This window comes from Vanessa cardui, chromosome 5, assembly GCF_905220365.1.
Source record: "Vanessa cardui chromosome 5, ilVanCard2.1, whole genome shotgun sequence".
NCBI classification, from domain to species: Eukaryota; Metazoa; Arthropoda; class Insecta; order Lepidoptera; family Nymphalidae; genus Vanessa; species Vanessa cardui.
In genome coordinates this window covers 12,842,328-12,860,801 of record NC_061127.1, presented here as the reverse complement: position 1 = coordinate 12,860,801, position 18,474 = coordinate 12,842,328, and the positions used below count along the sequence as shown (strand labels likewise).

At 31.9% G+C, this 18,474-nt stretch overlaps 1 protein-coding gene across 1 annotated transcript in view; it reads right to left on the bottom strand.

Annotated features, from left to right (window-relative positions):
• Positions 1 to 17,742, bottom strand: part of LOC124544559 (thrombospondin type-1 domain-containing protein 7A-like) — a 93,922-nt gene extending 76,180 nt beyond the window's left edge. The window contains exon 1 of the mRNA XM_047123159.1: positions 17,538 to 17,742. The gene's annotated coding sequence lies outside the window, so the exon portion shown is untranslated. The remainder of the gene's footprint in view (positions 1 to 17,537) is intronic.
• Between the last annotated feature and the right edge of the window lie 732 nt (positions 17,743 to 18,474).

Here is an 18,474-nt window from a genome sequence, read left to right as displayed (position 1 = left end):
GCGAGTGAATTGCAAACGCCCGTTGTACAGTTGTTTTTTAGAGACAATGACACAATGAAAGCTTTCTTTGATTCAAGAGATTAAATATATTTTAATTTGCAAAGAGGGTTTTGTGCTACTATTGATATAATAAAAACGTGATTTGCTTAGATATTAGAGACTGATAATGATAATAATTTTGAAGAAATCGAAGTCTGTTCTGCTTAAAATATATTCACAGATTTCAAAAGTACACTGACTGTCATATATTGTAGTTTTGACGGAAGGTAAATCTAAATTTTTATAATGCTATATCACTCCAAACTGTCGCGCAAGTATTAAACAAGGAAAAGAATTTTTATATTTACAGACAGTATTTATACTATTAAAGTGACAACAATTCTGACATAAATGAAAGAGAAATTCTATAAATACAAAAGTCTTGTCAATAAAAACAGAAACAATGTCTGAAAAGTTTCTGACAAAAAAAAAGTGAAACTTTATACGTGAATCGAACGGCTGAAATGAATTAAGATACACCTATATTTGTCTTACTAAAAAAATATCCTAAGCGAAGTATAGTAACAGTATTGGTTTGCATGCTACTAAATTAATTAATTTGCATGTACGACTCAAAAATACTTTCATCTTCAGAGTCTTAATTAGGGGAATATTTAGTCGAACGAAGTCGCGGCAGATTAATTTAGGTTAATAAGAAGCACAAGAAAACTCTAACTATTGAGTAGTAAATAATTTTTATAGTATATAGCAATATTTAATATAACTTAAAGTTCTTATATATATACAAATATAAATTAAAAATAGTAACTGCACAAATCATGACCGCCTGGAATGGTGGCAAAGATTTCTCCAAAAAACGAACGAGGCAAAAGGCGAGGTCTTATACTTTTAATGAAGTAGTTTGCAGTATTACTCTTAGGTGTTTCAATAGTTATAACAGTAAAGAAATAGTATTCTTTTTAAATACAAGACCAGTAATGTTTGTAAGTAATCTGTAGTTTCATGTTCAGTGGACATAAAGCGCGGTAAACAGATTAAACTAGCACGCGAGTTACCCGTCTCACTGAATGATAGTGTTTGCACTTTGTTTCACACTGTTGACTCTGAGTAACAACATCGATCGATCCGATATCAAGTGTCGATTTAAAACGCGTATCATTTCATAACGATCCGGTCTAAATGTACACAGAACCCGTTTAAACAATTATAAGAGCTCTCCATTTTAACAAGTGACGTACGTACTTTCAGTTCAATGACCTTTATGGTTGACTTGTATATTGTTTTTGTAATTTGTAAATGTTACAAAAGTAAGACAAGAATGACTTTTTGAGGCTTCGTTATACAATAGGAGTAAATTAGCTAGATTTGAGGCGCTTCTTTCTGGTTTATTCAATAAAAAATGAGAAAGAAGTTTTTCATGTATATTTTAATCATTATTATAAGTCAAAAATAACAGCTCCATCAATAGCATAGCATATAAATGTTTACGGTCTGAAACTTCTTAAAAAGAAGTTATATTTATTTCTTTCAACGAAGGTTCCCATAATACAATACGAAACCCTTACACAATATGTCATAGTGGAAAGTTTGACAAGATTCCAGAATTCTATAGTGGTTACCTGAAAGTTACGGGTTAAAGGAAATCCTATTAAGGGAACTATTCAAGTTAATAGGTTCAGCGAGCTCCCTTTGTGCCGTGTCACGCGGTATTTGCATAAATTATCCACATGAGACTCGTCTAACTCTATAGCTGGGGAGATGAGAATTCGGAATAATTGGCCAATTTTATCCTAAAACATTTACAAGCGGTGCGATGTGTGATATAGTTTCGTCAGTATTTAGTAATGAAATCTTCAGATATTGTATCAAAATGTAACGATATTTTAGTTTCACGACGAACACGAATTACATTGTATGTTAGTAGATTGTAAATTGCTCCGCTATAGGTTATGTTATTAACGCTATTCAGAAAATACTGTCATTACGGGCTTCTATTAGGTACATATTGAGAAGACTGTAGTATAAATACGACTTTTTTTGTTACTGAATGGGATTTGCAAATCTTTAAATAAAATTACAAAATATATTATTATATATATGGCACAAAATCGTGTTTAGATGACAGATTAGTATGTACACTGGCCGCAAATTTTGAATGGATTAGCAGAAGTCGGACCTGTGAGCAGATGGGTTACCAATGATCTGCAGAGAATCTGCGAAGAGGGCCAATCATCCCGATCCAATGGTCTCCATTTGTGAGACAGTCATAATCCTAAAAAGGGTGACACAGGGGGATCAAGGAACGGTCAATGATAGTCCGCGTAGACGTTTGGCCATCCACTGCCCAAATGATCGGGGATTAAAATATATGATATGTTAAGATGGACATAAGCTAGCCCCATTGTTTACGAGTCATGAATCTCAACCTGTGATTCTGAGTTTATACTCGGACCATGCACCAGTAAATTCATGTGCTTAAAACATCGTGAAAAAACCTTCACGTAGTGGATGAGAATCTGCTACGTAAACCTACCGACTTGCATTGGAAGAGCGTATAAGAGTAAGCACGAAACGCTCTTAGGTGAAAGGGTAAGGAGTCTGCCCAGCAGTGGAAGATTAATTGATTTTTGCCTTTCATTTAAAATTTAGATTGATCATAACAATGATTATATTATAATATTTGTTTAATTTTAAATACAGATGAATGGGTCACAGGTAAGAACTATGAAAATGAAAAGACTATGTTGAAAACTATACTGACTGCAATTATAGTATTTTATAAAGAAGTCTTTCACCTAAGGGTTGTCTGCATGAGATCTTTTTGATAAGAAACTCCTATTACATCTCATATAAGTCATCTTGATTAATTTTTGTACATTTTATTTTTACGAGAATAAACTAGCTATTTTAGTTACTCGTGTTAACGAGTTAACGAATTGTATGGTAGCCTTATATGTACAAAGGTATATTGATCAAAAAGGGTCTTTCAAAAAGCTCGGGGTCCAAAGGCTTGAAAATTCAATCTAATTTTGCAATGACTCAGATAAATATAGTGGAATTTATTAATATAATGTTTGATTACAAATCATTGGATATATTTTTAAATCATTCATCCCCAAAATATAGCTTTAGCAAATGTAAATACAGGTGACAATATAGTAACGGCCAATTAAGCTATATTGGCAGGCAACGTATTTGTTCAGCTCGGTTTGTCTATGGTCGTTACTACAAAATGGCGCACAACCGTCAACCGTAGACAATGGCGGGAACGCTACATATCGTATTGTTGTGTTCACTGCTCCAGTCGGTCTGTTCAATACAAATACAGATATTGCAATGGCTAATTCGAGTTTAATGATGAATTGTAAATATATACATAACAGTTATATACATAACAACTAATCTAAATTGTTTACGGTTATATCATAATAATAATCAATTATGTTTAGAACAATGAAATAAAAAAAAAATATGTAAATAAACATAATTCAATATGAGAATTGGAATAAGTGTTTGAAAATAAAAAATCTATAGAGCAAATAGTTTAGTGCAAAACCGTCTGGGCAGATAGAAATCATTCTCTTTTTTTATGGTTTTTTTTTAAAAGCAAGTGAGTCCCTGAAATTTCATACAAAGGTGAGATTCTAGTTGCTCAAGTTGTTTTATAATACATTGAGGTTGAAGGGAATCATTAATAATTATCATAGTTGTGAAAAAGGTCTGCATCTTTTTAAACTTCTTATATTTAAAAAATACCGTTATAATAAAATGATAATATAAATTACTTAAAGTCGTACAAAAACTATCTTTATAAAATTAAGTCAATATTAACGTGTTTATATAGAAATGTTTATCGTTGGCTGCTTATGCAAAATGGCGCGCATACGTCAAGCGTAGACAATACTGAGAGCGCTTTACGTTAGTGCACTCCGATATTGATAGCGCTGCACTGGCAATACCTTAATGGTTAACAGTGATAAATTATTTACAAAATATAAACTCAAGTCAATTGTTTGATGTTTATTTTTCAAATATTTGATTTTATTACACCGATAAGTTTAGTTTACTTTTTTTGGATTCGTCTATGATTGCCATAAAATAATTATGATAGCTTATTCTTTTATTACCCTGAAAGTGCATTTTTATACACATTTATTGATATATAGACTGTCAACTATGTTGGCGTTCCTGTGGCAGCACCTGCTACACCTTTGTTTTGCCACTTTTTTGTTTATTTTACCAATATCTCCTTAGAAAATAATTCTCTACGTCTCATTTTTAATAGATTTTGGGTAAGTTTTCTTAATAAGGGTAAAAAAAACAAATAAGATACTAAATGAACAAAAAAAAATAGTACATGTTTTTGCCACACGCCAACTTACACTTGACGCGCTATAACTCTAATTCATACAATAAATTTTGAGAAATAACAACTTTTGTCTGGCGCTTTTCACATAAACCCTTTAGAAGCGGAAACTTTGTATAAAAGATTTTCAGATCTCCAATATGATTTGTACTACAGTAGTCAGACAACAGTACACAATAGTTATCTTTTATTGATAAACAAAGATTTAAACACACACACACATAGTGCTCAGGAAAATAATTGTAAATTTTTATCTATTAAATTAATAAACTTCATTTTTATAACCCTTCTCTTCGAAACTTACTTGTTTTCTCCAGCGGTACTATTGATATAAAAGCTTAGAAACTTTAATGGTTTCTCATATGTTCAATGAGGTGAGACGTAAGACTTTTGTTTATAAGCAGTGACTAACTTTATCGATAAATTATTGATTTCGTGGAATGAAATATACATATAAATATATTAAAACCATTTTTGATTCCCATTCCTATAGATTTTGAAATAACACAGAAATTGTTGGGTGGGGTAATATTATAGAGTTGGGGGGAGGTATTCCATCCACCAGAAAAGTAGCCTATCGAAGAATAACTTCTTTATATCTCACTTTCGCTAGTGTAACTTCTGCAGAACAACCGACTAAAATCTTAAGGAGAAAAAGAGATAGCAAATATCAAGAATAAATTAAAACAAAATATTTTATGATAATATTTTGAACGTCTCTCTGGATGGTCAGCCTAACTGCCTAAGCGCCAATGTCATTTGGTGCTCGCAGTGGAAAGAGAATGTCTACGCCGTAAATAAACCTCGCATTTCAAACAAAAAGCTTTTATTCTGAATGTTAACCGTAAAATGGATGTTTTTATTGTTCACATTTACATTTCGCTTTGTATGAAGCAATTGTAATAGTTTGGTTAGAATAGAGTTTCAAGTCTCTAAAAACGGACTGCGTTGAGAGTTTCTGAATGACTGTTAAATTAATAACGAAAGAGTATTTATTAGAGAAGTCAAAGTCAAAACCAAAATGGTCATAAGTCACATTTTGTTGTTTCTATTTTTAGTAATACGTTAATTAAAGGCTATTGATTTTATATCGGCCGAGAGATGGCTGGTGACCTGTAATACGGGATTATTACCAATCAACGGCACCAGTGATGCAAAACCAGAATAAGCTTTTATTTAATTGCTTTGTTAAAAACTTATAAATTTGGTTTGTCGTACTAACTTATTATTATTTAATTACAATATTGTGTGCATAGTTTAGTAATGTTTATTATATCACTGTGACTATTTTATAAACTACTAGTAATTTCTCTGAAGTGTCTTTATTTTACTATACACTATTTCCTTAACTCTGTGAAACGTAGTTTAAACTGAAATTGAAGTTTCCATCGAAGCATATAATGATTTCCTCGAAAAGGTTTCTGTATTCCAATGAGTTACTTAGAAATTAAATATTCAATTATAACTTGTTGCTTCGTTCTCAGATAATCAATTGTTACGAGTTTCCAGCAAGTCGATTTGAATGTATTTCTGCGAAATTATGTACTTTGTAATTTATCAAAGACATTAAAGATTATTCGGTATAAAATTATATTATAAAAGTAGATAATTTCAGAGCATTTGAATTGTTTTAAAAAACATTTTCAGTAGCTCTGTATACATTTTTATGTGCTAAAGATATGTGAATGAAGTACAGCGTGTATCAAAAAATAACAGGTTCAGAAATAGACTCGTTAACTAGACATATAATGACTCTCTCGCTCCACGAGGGCTCGTCACAATGCTTAGCCCCTAATTATGTTCCTGGTTCCGTACCCATCTTTTCGAGGGCAAGATTTTAATAGTACGTTTTTAATTTGTCAACGGGTTTGAGTTAGTCGAGGTCTAATTTGCGAGACGGGTCGAGTGGCAGCCTAGATGCGATGAATGGGCGTGGAAAGGGCAAAGCTTCACTATGGAGTGTACTCGGTTGTATGAGTACAGTACTTGCCGGGGATTTGAGTATTGCGGCCCTTGTGATCCTTTAGCGGACGCAGAGCAATGACCGGGGACAGGTGGCTATTATGAGGCAAGGTGTAATACAATTGTTTTAATTTTTTTATATGAAAACTGTCAAAAAACATCCCTTTTAGTATTAATTTAGTATTTATTGTATAAGGCATCGATACGTTTGATAAGCTACGTATAAGTATGAGGCTTATACCTTAATTCGTACAAGATATCATTTACATAGCTTCTGAAGCAAATTAGTGATATCAGATTCAGTGTTAATTAATGAAGAATATTGCTCCATTTTTTGATTTAAAATTACATTTAAATAAAGTGTATCAGTTTACAGCGTATGAAAGAGGGTATTATGTGCCTGCAGGGTTTTATACCTTTCTGCACCGCTAAAAAACTTTATGCAAAATTTCATGGCTGTCGGTTGAATAGTTCAGGCTGGAAAGCGTTACAAATAATATCAACAAACTCACTTTCGTATATAATATTAGTCAGGATGAATTGGTTTGAATTTGATGACTACCGAGTTTCCAAGTTTAGTACTTAAGTCTGAACACAAACCAAACTTTCTTCTTTATAACTTTACAGCAATATTAATCTGTTGTATTACAGAAAGGGGGTGGTAAGTTACTGGTCTTGTTACTTGGGCAGTAAGTTATTGTAGTATCCATGTATAATACTAATAATACTACTCCTAAATATTTTAAGTGTAGTACTGAAAGTGGATTTGTTGCAGCAAATTTAAAATAGTCATAAAATTAAATAGTCTGCATTTAATGTTGTCTTAGATTACATACGCGAGGCTATTGAAATTCAAAAACATCCGAACTTCAATAGAGAAGATGGTTGGAGACTATCTAACACCTGGGATCCACTTATTAAAAATTTAAAATCCCAAATCCAACAGACTGCAAGACCTAAAGATACAGTTAGTGCCTTCTACGTGCAACCGGAACGTTATTCAAGATACCAATTAAGAAATCGTTGGCGGTAGTTGTAAATAATATTTCTTTTGTACTTCAAATAGACAAATGTCACCTCAGTCTACCCGTGACCACGAACGCTGTAAAGAGCTCGAAATGTCGGGTTGGTAAAAATAATTAATGTACGCGATTTAGATCCGTTAAAACTAGTTTTATTTCAGTGGCCTGCATTTATATATCCTATGCACATTGCTTAAATATTCTCGTTGTTTGATATTCAACGTATTTACTCAGCTAATGAGTGCGAAGTAAAGTTAGTATTCCCGAGTGCAAGTACGTAGCATTTTATACGACCAAGTTTAAAACATAGTAGAAGGAGAATGGATTCGAATGTTGATAATAAGAGATAAACTGTTAATATAACTAGTAGACTTTTGAAAATTCTAGAATAGATTGGAATATACCTAAAATCCCCAAATAGAACAATGTAATTGAACACATTTGAAACTATAAATTACAAACATCAATTTCCACGATATTAAATTAAATTTCAATCCAGCGCAGCTTCAAACTTCGTAAAAGCTCCCGTGAAACTCGGCATCCATCAGTAATTCACTTAGTCGGTAATGGGTTTGATGCCCGCCTGTGTACCCTGTGCAATGTTTGTCTCCTAAAATGTTCATGTTTCGATCACGCCTTCAGAAACAAGCTCGTCACAAGTCGGTTCAAAACGTAAAACAAAGAAGCAAATAAAAAGAAAACCACATTCAAAACTATTGTTTACTACACATTAACACGATAAAAACTTAAAATACCCTGCTACACGCAGTCAATAACTGTTTTGTGACTTTGAAGGTGTTATGATAGAATCTGCTTATCGTCTGACGATTAGCAGAAAGATCTGTGTTGCTGTATTCAAAAGAATATACAGAAACATAACAAACCGAATAGTTTTATTCATATTTATAAATATAATATCTATAATCATAAAAAAATTAGAAATCTGGTGAGTTCTTATTATTGTTACTTTTCTTGCCCTCAGCCGATTTATTATCCTAACTGAATTTAATATATAATATAATAATTTTGACATTGATACATAAGGTATGAATAATAAATGAAATGAATAATAAATAATGTTAAAGACATAATAAATTCTTGACTTTTGTATAGAAGTTGAATTTCCTCCCATTCTCGAACTTTCCCCGATAACAGTTTGTATGACACACAACTTTATATGTGCCTAAGAGACAGTTTCCCTCGCGAGCGGCTAGAAGCGGACGGAAGAGTCAAGCGGCAGGTTTGCTCCGAATAAAAGACGAGGTATGATGTTAAAAGGCATCGAATCGAATAATACACTTACGGAAAATAAAATTATTTTTTATATTAAGATTGAATTTCACATGGAGGGAAGTGATTGATGTACAGATATTAACATTAATTAACGTATTTATACTTAACAAAACAACAAAACAACAACAGCCTGTAAATTCCCACTGCTGGGCTAAAGGCCTGCTCTTCCTTTGAGGAGAAGGTTTGGAAAATATTCCACCACGCTGTTCCAATGGGGATTGGTGGAATACACATGTGGCAGAATTGCTATGAAATTTGTCACATGCAGGTTACCTCACGATGTTTTCCTTCCTTTCCTCACGAATTTAATTCATTAAGGTCATTTTTAGTATGTGAGAAGTAGTGTAACATAGCTCTTCCGAAATATTTAAGAAAGATATTAAAGTAGTAAATAGTAAGAATATAAAAGAACTAAGTGCCCTATTTTTGCATAAATTGTATTATATACTACAATATGTGTACGTGTGTATATCAAGCAGTCTGCATTCTGCAGTGCAGTGGATCAAGCTTTAAATCTCAACATAAACTCGAGACAACGACCTTGCCAATAAGAAAATACACGAATTGAATTTTCTTCTATAAACAACAAACGTGTATGGTGTGCTACAGTCATTTGTTCGCAATTTTAAAATAATGTCCATTTTTAAATAAAATGAAAATGCTAATTTCACAAATATACATACTATGGAATAATATTTGTTATATTTAATAAGTTGACCAGTATGATTCATATTTATAACTCCTTTGTATCGTATGTATCGCGTTTATCAAATAAGTTACAGATATACATATATCTGAAATTCATTTTTTAATGAATATTCTTATGCTGAACCTTAATAATCTTTGGTTCAATTTTCTGTTAGGTGAAACCTACCTGCGTATGAAGCAAATTTGTTATATAATCATCTATGGACCGTCTCGTTACTTTTCATCTTTATGACATTTAGGCCTTCGTTAGCAATTTCTGCTTACGAGATTTAAGAAAAGGCGGTTCATTTAGCATTTGATGTTTCAAAGATAAGAGCATCTCCTAATTTATTATAATTTTTTGATAAATATGATTCATACTATTGAGTTTGATTGATAACTTAATATAATTTGTAAAGTTACATTAAAAATAATAATAACCCGTTATAATTGATTAAATTCACTATCGAATTAAATCGAATAAATTACTACTTTTATACTTTTCCAAATCTTAATTATTTTCCACTAACTAGATCACCTCGTCTTGTAGTGAATCTCTCTTAACGATTTATAATATTTAAGCATCAGTGTGTCTCTGGGGTCAATAGCCATCGTGACTGAAAGTTAGGAGGATATCATTAATATTTTAAATCTTGGGAATGGTAATGATGCTTTATAATTGACGTTTTACGACGATGTACAATGATAAAATACTTCCTATAAATGAAATCGAAAGTTTTCGAAATCAAAATTGCTCATTTAGACTAACTATCGGTGTAGAGTATTATTTTCAACCGACTTCAAAAAGGAGGAGGTTATCAATTCGTCTGTATTTTTTTTTTGTTTTTTTTTTTTATGTTTGTTACCTCATAACTTTTTACTGGGTGGATCGATTTTGATATTTTTTTTTGTTTGAAAGGTAGTGCTTCCCGTGGGGTCCCATTTTAATTTTATTTTTTTCCGATGATGGTATCCGTATGAAAACGACATAAGTCTTAGATTTGCATTATGTATGTGCGCGACAAATAGGTAAATAACTCAAAATTGGTTGCCACAATTTTGATGATTCTTTTTTTTTTATAAAGGATATACTTTAAGGGTAGTTTGGTGAAAGTTTGGTAAGGTTCTGAGTATAGGATCCATGACAAATTAAGGGAACGGGAGGAAACGGAACAATTCTGAGGAGCACGTTAGCAATACTCGGTCGAATCTTTTATTTATGGGTTACTTGGATATTTGAATCACCTTCCGGAACGTGGTTATGTTCATGTTATTGTCATAATCGAATATTATAATCAACTAGCGACCCGCTCCGACTTCTCACGGGTGCAATACTGATTCTAATTATACTAAAGAATTTGTTTATTTATGACATCACATTGCAAATTTCTAAAATTGTCAGTGTTTCTTTACTATATTGTTCATTTATTATATACACAAACCTTCCCCTTGAATTACACTATCTATTAAAAAAAACCGCATCAAAATCCGTTGCGAAGTTTTAAAGATATAGGGACAGAGAAAGCGACTTTGTTTTATACTCTGTATTGACGGAACTCCTAAACGGCTTACAGTTAGGGTGCGATTTGAGACAGAATTTCTTACTGTCTTTAATCAAATTTTGTGTATATGATGTGATGTCATATGATGTATGACATAGCATACGAATAGCTCTTTTGCAAAGTTTTTTTACTGAGGTCGATTACAGCTCATTCGAGGGTGGTACCTTGTAGTTTATGCCGCATGACGTATTAAAGCCGCATTTTCGAAAGTCTATTTTTGCTTTATTCGAAAGTTTCTTTTGAAATTGTCCCCGAAGTAGTTTCTGATTCATATAAACGGCACACTTAATCTATCCATATTAAGAAAAAAATGTTAGTCTACATCAGCTTCACTTAAAATCAAAAAATAAATAAAATTTTAATAAAAAGAAAAACCGACTTCAAACAAAACACTATTTTAAAACAAATAAAAATGCACTAAAAAGCAATAAAAATAATTGCATATTTAACATATTTTTGAGAGTCCGCCTAGCTAAAATGAAATAAAAAATATTAGATTACTTAAAAGTCGATTTACGATTATATAATGTAGTTATAATTATTGCTATATTTGGAGTCGGTGTCAGTCAACCCTATACTATATCTATAAAAAATACTACGAGAATACTTTAAGAAATATGTTTCTTACAAATTACCTTTTATACGATATTATACTGGGTCAATCAAGAGGCTCGTATCGCTTCTTTCTTTTGATTGTTGAAGCGTGTGCTCGTGGCTGACACCGGACTTCAAATATAACAATAACTATAACTACGTTATATAATCGTAAATCGACTTTTAAGTAATCTAATATTTTTTATTTCATTTTACCTAGGAGGACTCTCAAAAATATGTTAAATATGCAATTATTTTTATTGCTTTTTAGTGCATTTTTATTTGTTTTAAAATAGTGTTTTGTTTGAAGTCGGTTTTTCTTTTTGTTAAAATTTTATTTATACAAAGAGTCGTGTGTAGGGTTAACTAATGGCTTACATATAAATCACAATAGTGAGCTTGAAAAGTAGACTAAAAAGTTGGTTGTTAAAAAGGGATCAGTAAGCCTGTGTAAACTCGCTAAGAAATAAAGACACGATCAACAATGATAGTCGTGTAATATTAGCAATATTATAGCAATACACAACACCTAAACAAACTAGAAACGGTCTGTGAACAACGAGAACAAAGTCAATTGTTTTCTTTGTTGTAAGTAAAAGTAAAGAAGGCTAATGGCCTCCTGTCCCATTAAGGAGAGGGCTTGGAACATATTCCACCACGCTGTTCCAATGTGGGTTGGTGGAATGCACGCCTGGCAGAATTTCAATGAAATTAGTCACATGCAGGTTTCCTCACGATGTTTCCCTTCACCGCCGAGCACCAGATGAATTATAAACACAAATTAAGCACATGTATATAGTGGTGCTTGCCTGGGTTTATACCCGAAATCTTCGGTTAAGATGCACGCGTTCTAACCACTGGGCCATCTCGGCTCTTGGTAACTTTGTGATATCTTGCAACAGATCACATCACGAGAACTTGAAATTTCTTGCATATTTTCATTCAAAACTAATACTGAGTTTGGTTTATGTATCAATAAATTTCATGAAAACGTCAGGTAGAGATTAGGCGATAACAGCGGCAGTTATTGCAGTGACTGCAATAAAAATTACAGCGAGAACAATTTTATTATAACGCCTTATATTTTGTGTATAATATTATAACGATAAGTACTTAACTATTATAATGCTTCAAACGATGAAACCTATTTTAAAAACTAAATTTAATCAACTATAACTATATATTATCAATGATAAAAGTTTTATATTCCTATTATATATTTTAGATTATTCGCAAAGATTAGTCCTTGTTTATTGATTGTATTCAATTTACGAATGATTCGAAAATAAATGAGATCAAAGATATGAGAAGAGTCGACGAAAGGAACTTGTTATCAAGATAAATCAAGGTCATTATTATGTTTTTCATTAGGGTTAACAATCAGCAAATAATTTATTAATCATTAAAAAACGTGACGTTAAGATCTGTGAGGTTATATAATATTTCTTATATATATATTGTTTCTTATATATATGTTGTATCTTACTTTCCTTAAAATGTCCTAGATAACAGAACTACTTCGTCGTTTCCAATTGAGATTGATGTATATAAATAAATCTTTATTGAAATAGTTTTTGTACGTACATTGAAAGCACCCTAAATTGTGAAGACTAGCAAGAAGCCAGACGTACACAATCTATAGTATTGATTTTGTTACGATATATATAATATACGTATATAAATGTTTTGTGCGTAACCACAATGCATGTTTCAGCGTCAAATTCGTAACGTAATAATGTAGTTACAGTAATAATTGAAATAGGTATTGAATTAATAAAATGATTATAGCGCAATCATCGAACAACTAATTGAACGTGTGGCCGTCATGCATTAAGCTGATTAAATTTTTACAGAGTGCTGGTCGCTCTACCGATTTCAGGTCAGAATTTATACGTAATAGTTTTTTTATGAAGAAATAATGATCACCTTTGCCTAGAGCAATATATTATATAAAATATAAACCGTTTTTAAGCGAGCATGAATTGGCTAATGCGTTGGGCATTGCCAACCCGAGATATAAGATTCTATGACCATTGATTTTCATCGGCCTATATAGATCCAGTTGCACTTTTACCATTCAAAAAGGAACACAACAATTCTAAGTATTGTGGTTCGCTAGTGGAATAACTGCTGACTCACACAGTTATTCCACTTTGTTATTAGTAGATTTATTTGAGTAGCAGAATACTTGTTCGTTCATTCGATTTGTTTCTAAATAATTCTAACATAACTGATTCAAGTTATAACAATGAAGTTGTCTCGTTGGTCTAGTGGTTTGTTTAACAGATTCCGGTCATGCTGAAAGCTGAAATGGGTTATTTGCGGTCGAGAAATTCTTAGTCTGAAAGTTGGCAATATTTACACTGTCGAGCCTCGAAAAGCTGAGATGGCCCACGGGTTAGAACGCGTGCGTCTTAACCGATGACTGCGGGTTTAAACCCAGGTAAGCACCACTGAATATTCATGTGCTTAATTTGTGTTTACAATTCATGTCGTGCTCGGCGATGAAAGAAAATATCGTGAGGAATCAAGCATGTGTAAAATTTCTTACAAATTCTGCCACATGTGTATTCCACCAAGCCCCCATTTGAACAGCGTGGTGGAATATGTTTCGATCCTTTTCCTCAAAAAGGGAGAGGAGGCCGTAGCATAGCAGTGTAATTTTAAGGCTGTTGTTGTTGTTTTTGCTTCGAAAAGCAAGTAAAGCTGTTAATAGTCGTAATTCACAAACTCTTTCCAGTCGCATCTTATTTTCCGTTCCATCGTAGGATGAGATCATGATAATAGTCTAGTGCACCTGTGTTTGCGCACTTGTGCATACTTACATACTATTTATACAATGAGTAATTTGTTTAAAGGTGATGACATAACATAGCAAGCGAATTCATTTATAAGAACTGTCCACTACACCCTCTCATAATTTGACCAAGCTGGAACTATGTCAGATAAAATACATATATTGTTTGTATTGATAATTAAAAGTCTGTGATTTCTAGGCAGAGTAAAACACAACTTAGATGTAGCATCGGCCAAATTCGTAAAACCGATCACATCCGAATTAAGTACGCTATCCCAAATAATCTAATAATCAATATTTATTTGTTATGTGAATATGATCTTTCTAGGAACGTAATAACTTTTAAAATCATATGACCTAATATATTCGTCAATTTGTCACATCGATTAACATGAACTAGCTTTCTCGGGTTGTACTGACTCGAGAATCTATAGCGACGAATAGCGTCAAACGACACGATAGGGAGCTATTTCTATCGGCAGTGATCGGTTTTATTGAATATGCCGATGCTACATACTTTGGTAGCCCGCTTAATGTCATTGTAGCGCAAAAACAGCCTTGATTTAGTCTCGTTATATGACGTTATGCTTTTATAAATTACCTGCCATGATGAATACATATGACGCATGTATCACACTTTAATAGAGTTATTAAAAGGTGACACAACATTTTAAATTATATACATTTCATACCTTAACATTCAAATTAACCTTGTAACTACGACTCGAATAAAGTATATTTTAATTTTATAAATATAATTCGAACTCCAATTTCTTCATTCAATATAGTAGATTTACGCTTACTTATTGATTTTCAAATTGAACACTACCAACGGTTTCGAAGAGAAAATAGGTACCCTGACTGGAGAAGAACCGGCGAATGAAACTCAGGGAGTCTTTCTATCAGTCAATTCTGTTATTTACTAATATTCAATATTAAAAGATACAGCCAAAGCAAAAATAATAGCAAAGAGGCGATCGTTTTATTCATAAGGTGTGCTATCAATCATAAATTTACTAATTGTACCTTTGGCTACAGAGGCATTTAAAACGATTTCTGTAATCCTGTTGTAGAACCGTATAAGTTGGCCTACAAAAGAGTTACTGACTCTATGCAGTATATTATGTAGACACACTCAATTCCCTTCAATAATAAAATGTATATGTCTAAGCCCAAATCCCAATAGAAGTAAGTAATATTGACACAAATAAAGGAAAACTGAGTAAAGTGCAAGATGCCACACTCAAAATGACACTGGCAAAAGTTTTATTACAAAATGGCGCAAATAAATAAACGATATAATAGCCGATTTGCCGATTTTTAAAATTTTATCTTGCACAATTATAAATATATTTACCTAGCTAGTAAGTTACAAACGTATTAAATATAAGAAATAAGTATTCAAATTGTTAGTCATATTATAGAAAACCATATCAAGACGTGTTTATATACCTTATATATTAATAGCATAAGCCGATTATTGTCCCAGTCATTAAGACGACAGCTGCACATAAAAAATATGGTCTCATTTTGAAGAGCTCGGAACCGTAGATGTGCAGAAAATTAAAGAGGATTCTTGATTGTAATTTATTAAATTGTTACAATTTAATGAAAAAATGGTGTACTCATTTTGAAATTAAATCAAAACAATACCTGTCGTAGGATTCGAAATGTTTAATAAACTTTTAAATAAACGCAAAACGATCTACTAGTATTTTTTATAATTCAACGTACCTAAATCACATGAATGATCAATTAAAAATTTATACTTACTGATTAATTCATCCATGTATTTATTATAATACATTTATAACCAAAGGCATAAATGTGAATGTAAGTCTGAGATAAAATGTCTGAAAATTAATTACAATATGGCCTTCGTGATTCTGTCCGCTACCCCACAAAGTTTGAAAGAGCATTGCTTTAACAATTTACTTAAACCGCCTCGATCTTTAAAGAATTATTCGTATTTTTGATTGAAAAGTTAAATGAAATTTCCTTGCTCTCTTGTTACGACGTTGATCGTTAATTGGCAAAACTCAAGAGGCGCGATAATCGAATCGGTGCTTAATGAGCCGTTTCTTTTCAAAGCCTTTATTGCTGCTACGGATGTGTAGACGATTGTAGTCCTTTGAAATATTTTATGAATAAACGAATATATTCATCGTCATTATACATACAAAGAGGAATATTTCATATTTTAATTAATAACATCGATTTATTATTAAACGACCAGAACGAAATCGATATCGTTTACAATTTCGTAGAGTTACAAGAAATAAATCGTAGTATAAAAGTAGAAAATATTTACCTAGTAAATAAGAAAGATGGAAATGCAATCAAATCTTTACTTTTTACAGTTATTACGTTAATTTTATATTATATTAATGTGAAACAACTGGAACAAAATGGATATCGTTTACAATATCGTAGAGTTACAAGAAATAAATCGTAGTATATAATGTAGAAAAACATACATAGTAAATAAGAAAATCGCTTTCTAACTAAGGAAGATACATTTTAGAAATGTAACCAAGTCATTACTTTTTATAGTCATTACGCTCATTTTGTTTAAATATTCTGTCCTTCTTGGCGCTGTAGTTAATGGAGGATATTTTTCAAAGCTAATTGTCGAATGCTCAACCGTCGCGCCATTCGAGATAATCGAATCGGTGCTTAATGAGCCATTCGTAACCGCGAAATTGCAAAAATGATCATCAATATTCCAATCTTTTTACGTTTTAAATGTTTTGTGAGGACAATAAAATCTGTTTACATTTTAACGATTAGACATGTCCCGGCTAAGAAAATATAAATAAATCTTTAGATAAAAGGATATTATTCATCACTTGGGACTACTTCTAGAATAGCAGAGAATTGATAGGATCAGAAGAAAGCGGATACTTATGGATTTGTGATTGCAAAAAATACATTTATTTTCTTAGCTTACAAAGGCACAAAGGTCCAAGAAGTAATTAGAAATTATTTATGTATATCATAACTTGCCATATATTATATATACATATATATAGAAATACAAATAATTTAACACAGAATCTCCTCATCAGTTTTAAAAAATTACATTTTTTAAAGCGAAAAATATTTTCATATAAAAACACTTAAAAATATTTCATAAAATGATGTACTTAATAAAAAAATATTAAACACAAAAAAATCTCGTAAAGTTCCATATCAAATTAGCAATCATTTTGATGGTTTTCCTTACTTCTAACTAAATATAAAAAGGACCTTACCTTGAAATCGCTTCTTCGTTTATAACACCTAACCTAAGCTACACATTACTACGAAGTCGGCTAAAGGTCTTAAATGTATCTAAAGCATGTTTCAGATTATATTGGAAATTGAAATAAAATATACTTGAAAATGTATAATATAATAGATAGTTAGAACAGTTTTCTGCAGACACGATCAACCGAGATCGCGGCGCGCGGGGCACTGACCAAGCTTTGCACCCCGCGCCGCCCCGTGCAAAGATTATGAAACATTCAGCTGAAAAGGTTCTACGTTTACGGATGGCGTGAACTGTTAAAAAAATAAAAAACAATTTCAATATCCTATGATATATTGTGTGTAACTAATATTGCTTTTATTTTTTAGTTTACCGTACCAAATATTTATATAATGTAGTTTTCATTGAATAGTCTAATGTATGCAACGCTTTTACTATTATAATTACATAAACAGATTAAAAGTTAGAGCAATGATTTACAAACTACATTATTTTATTGTGTCCATTAAAAAATAAGATTTCTGATCCTCAACTTCAACTAAATTATCACTCACAGCATCCTTTGTGACAAATCTGACACATCTGTTGTTTATTCTGTGCGCGTTACTGAGGGCGGGCGGTATTCGATACTGCGCGAGCCACGCGGAAACCGCTCGCCCTTTCCGAGTCTTTGTTTTGCCTGACAAGCACCATCACTACAATTATTCGTGATTACAAAACATTCTATTTCCTACCAATGATAATAGGATCCACCTTATTGATAGCTTCGAGGTTCTGGGATTATTATTTATATTAAATTAATAACTAACTGGAAGATATATATTATATAATTATCCAGTAGAACAGTAAGAATGTTTTTTTATAGATTAAGGTAACATTACCGTTAAGGTATTATATATATGCTACAAATTACATAAGGGACTCGTATTTCTTTCACGCTT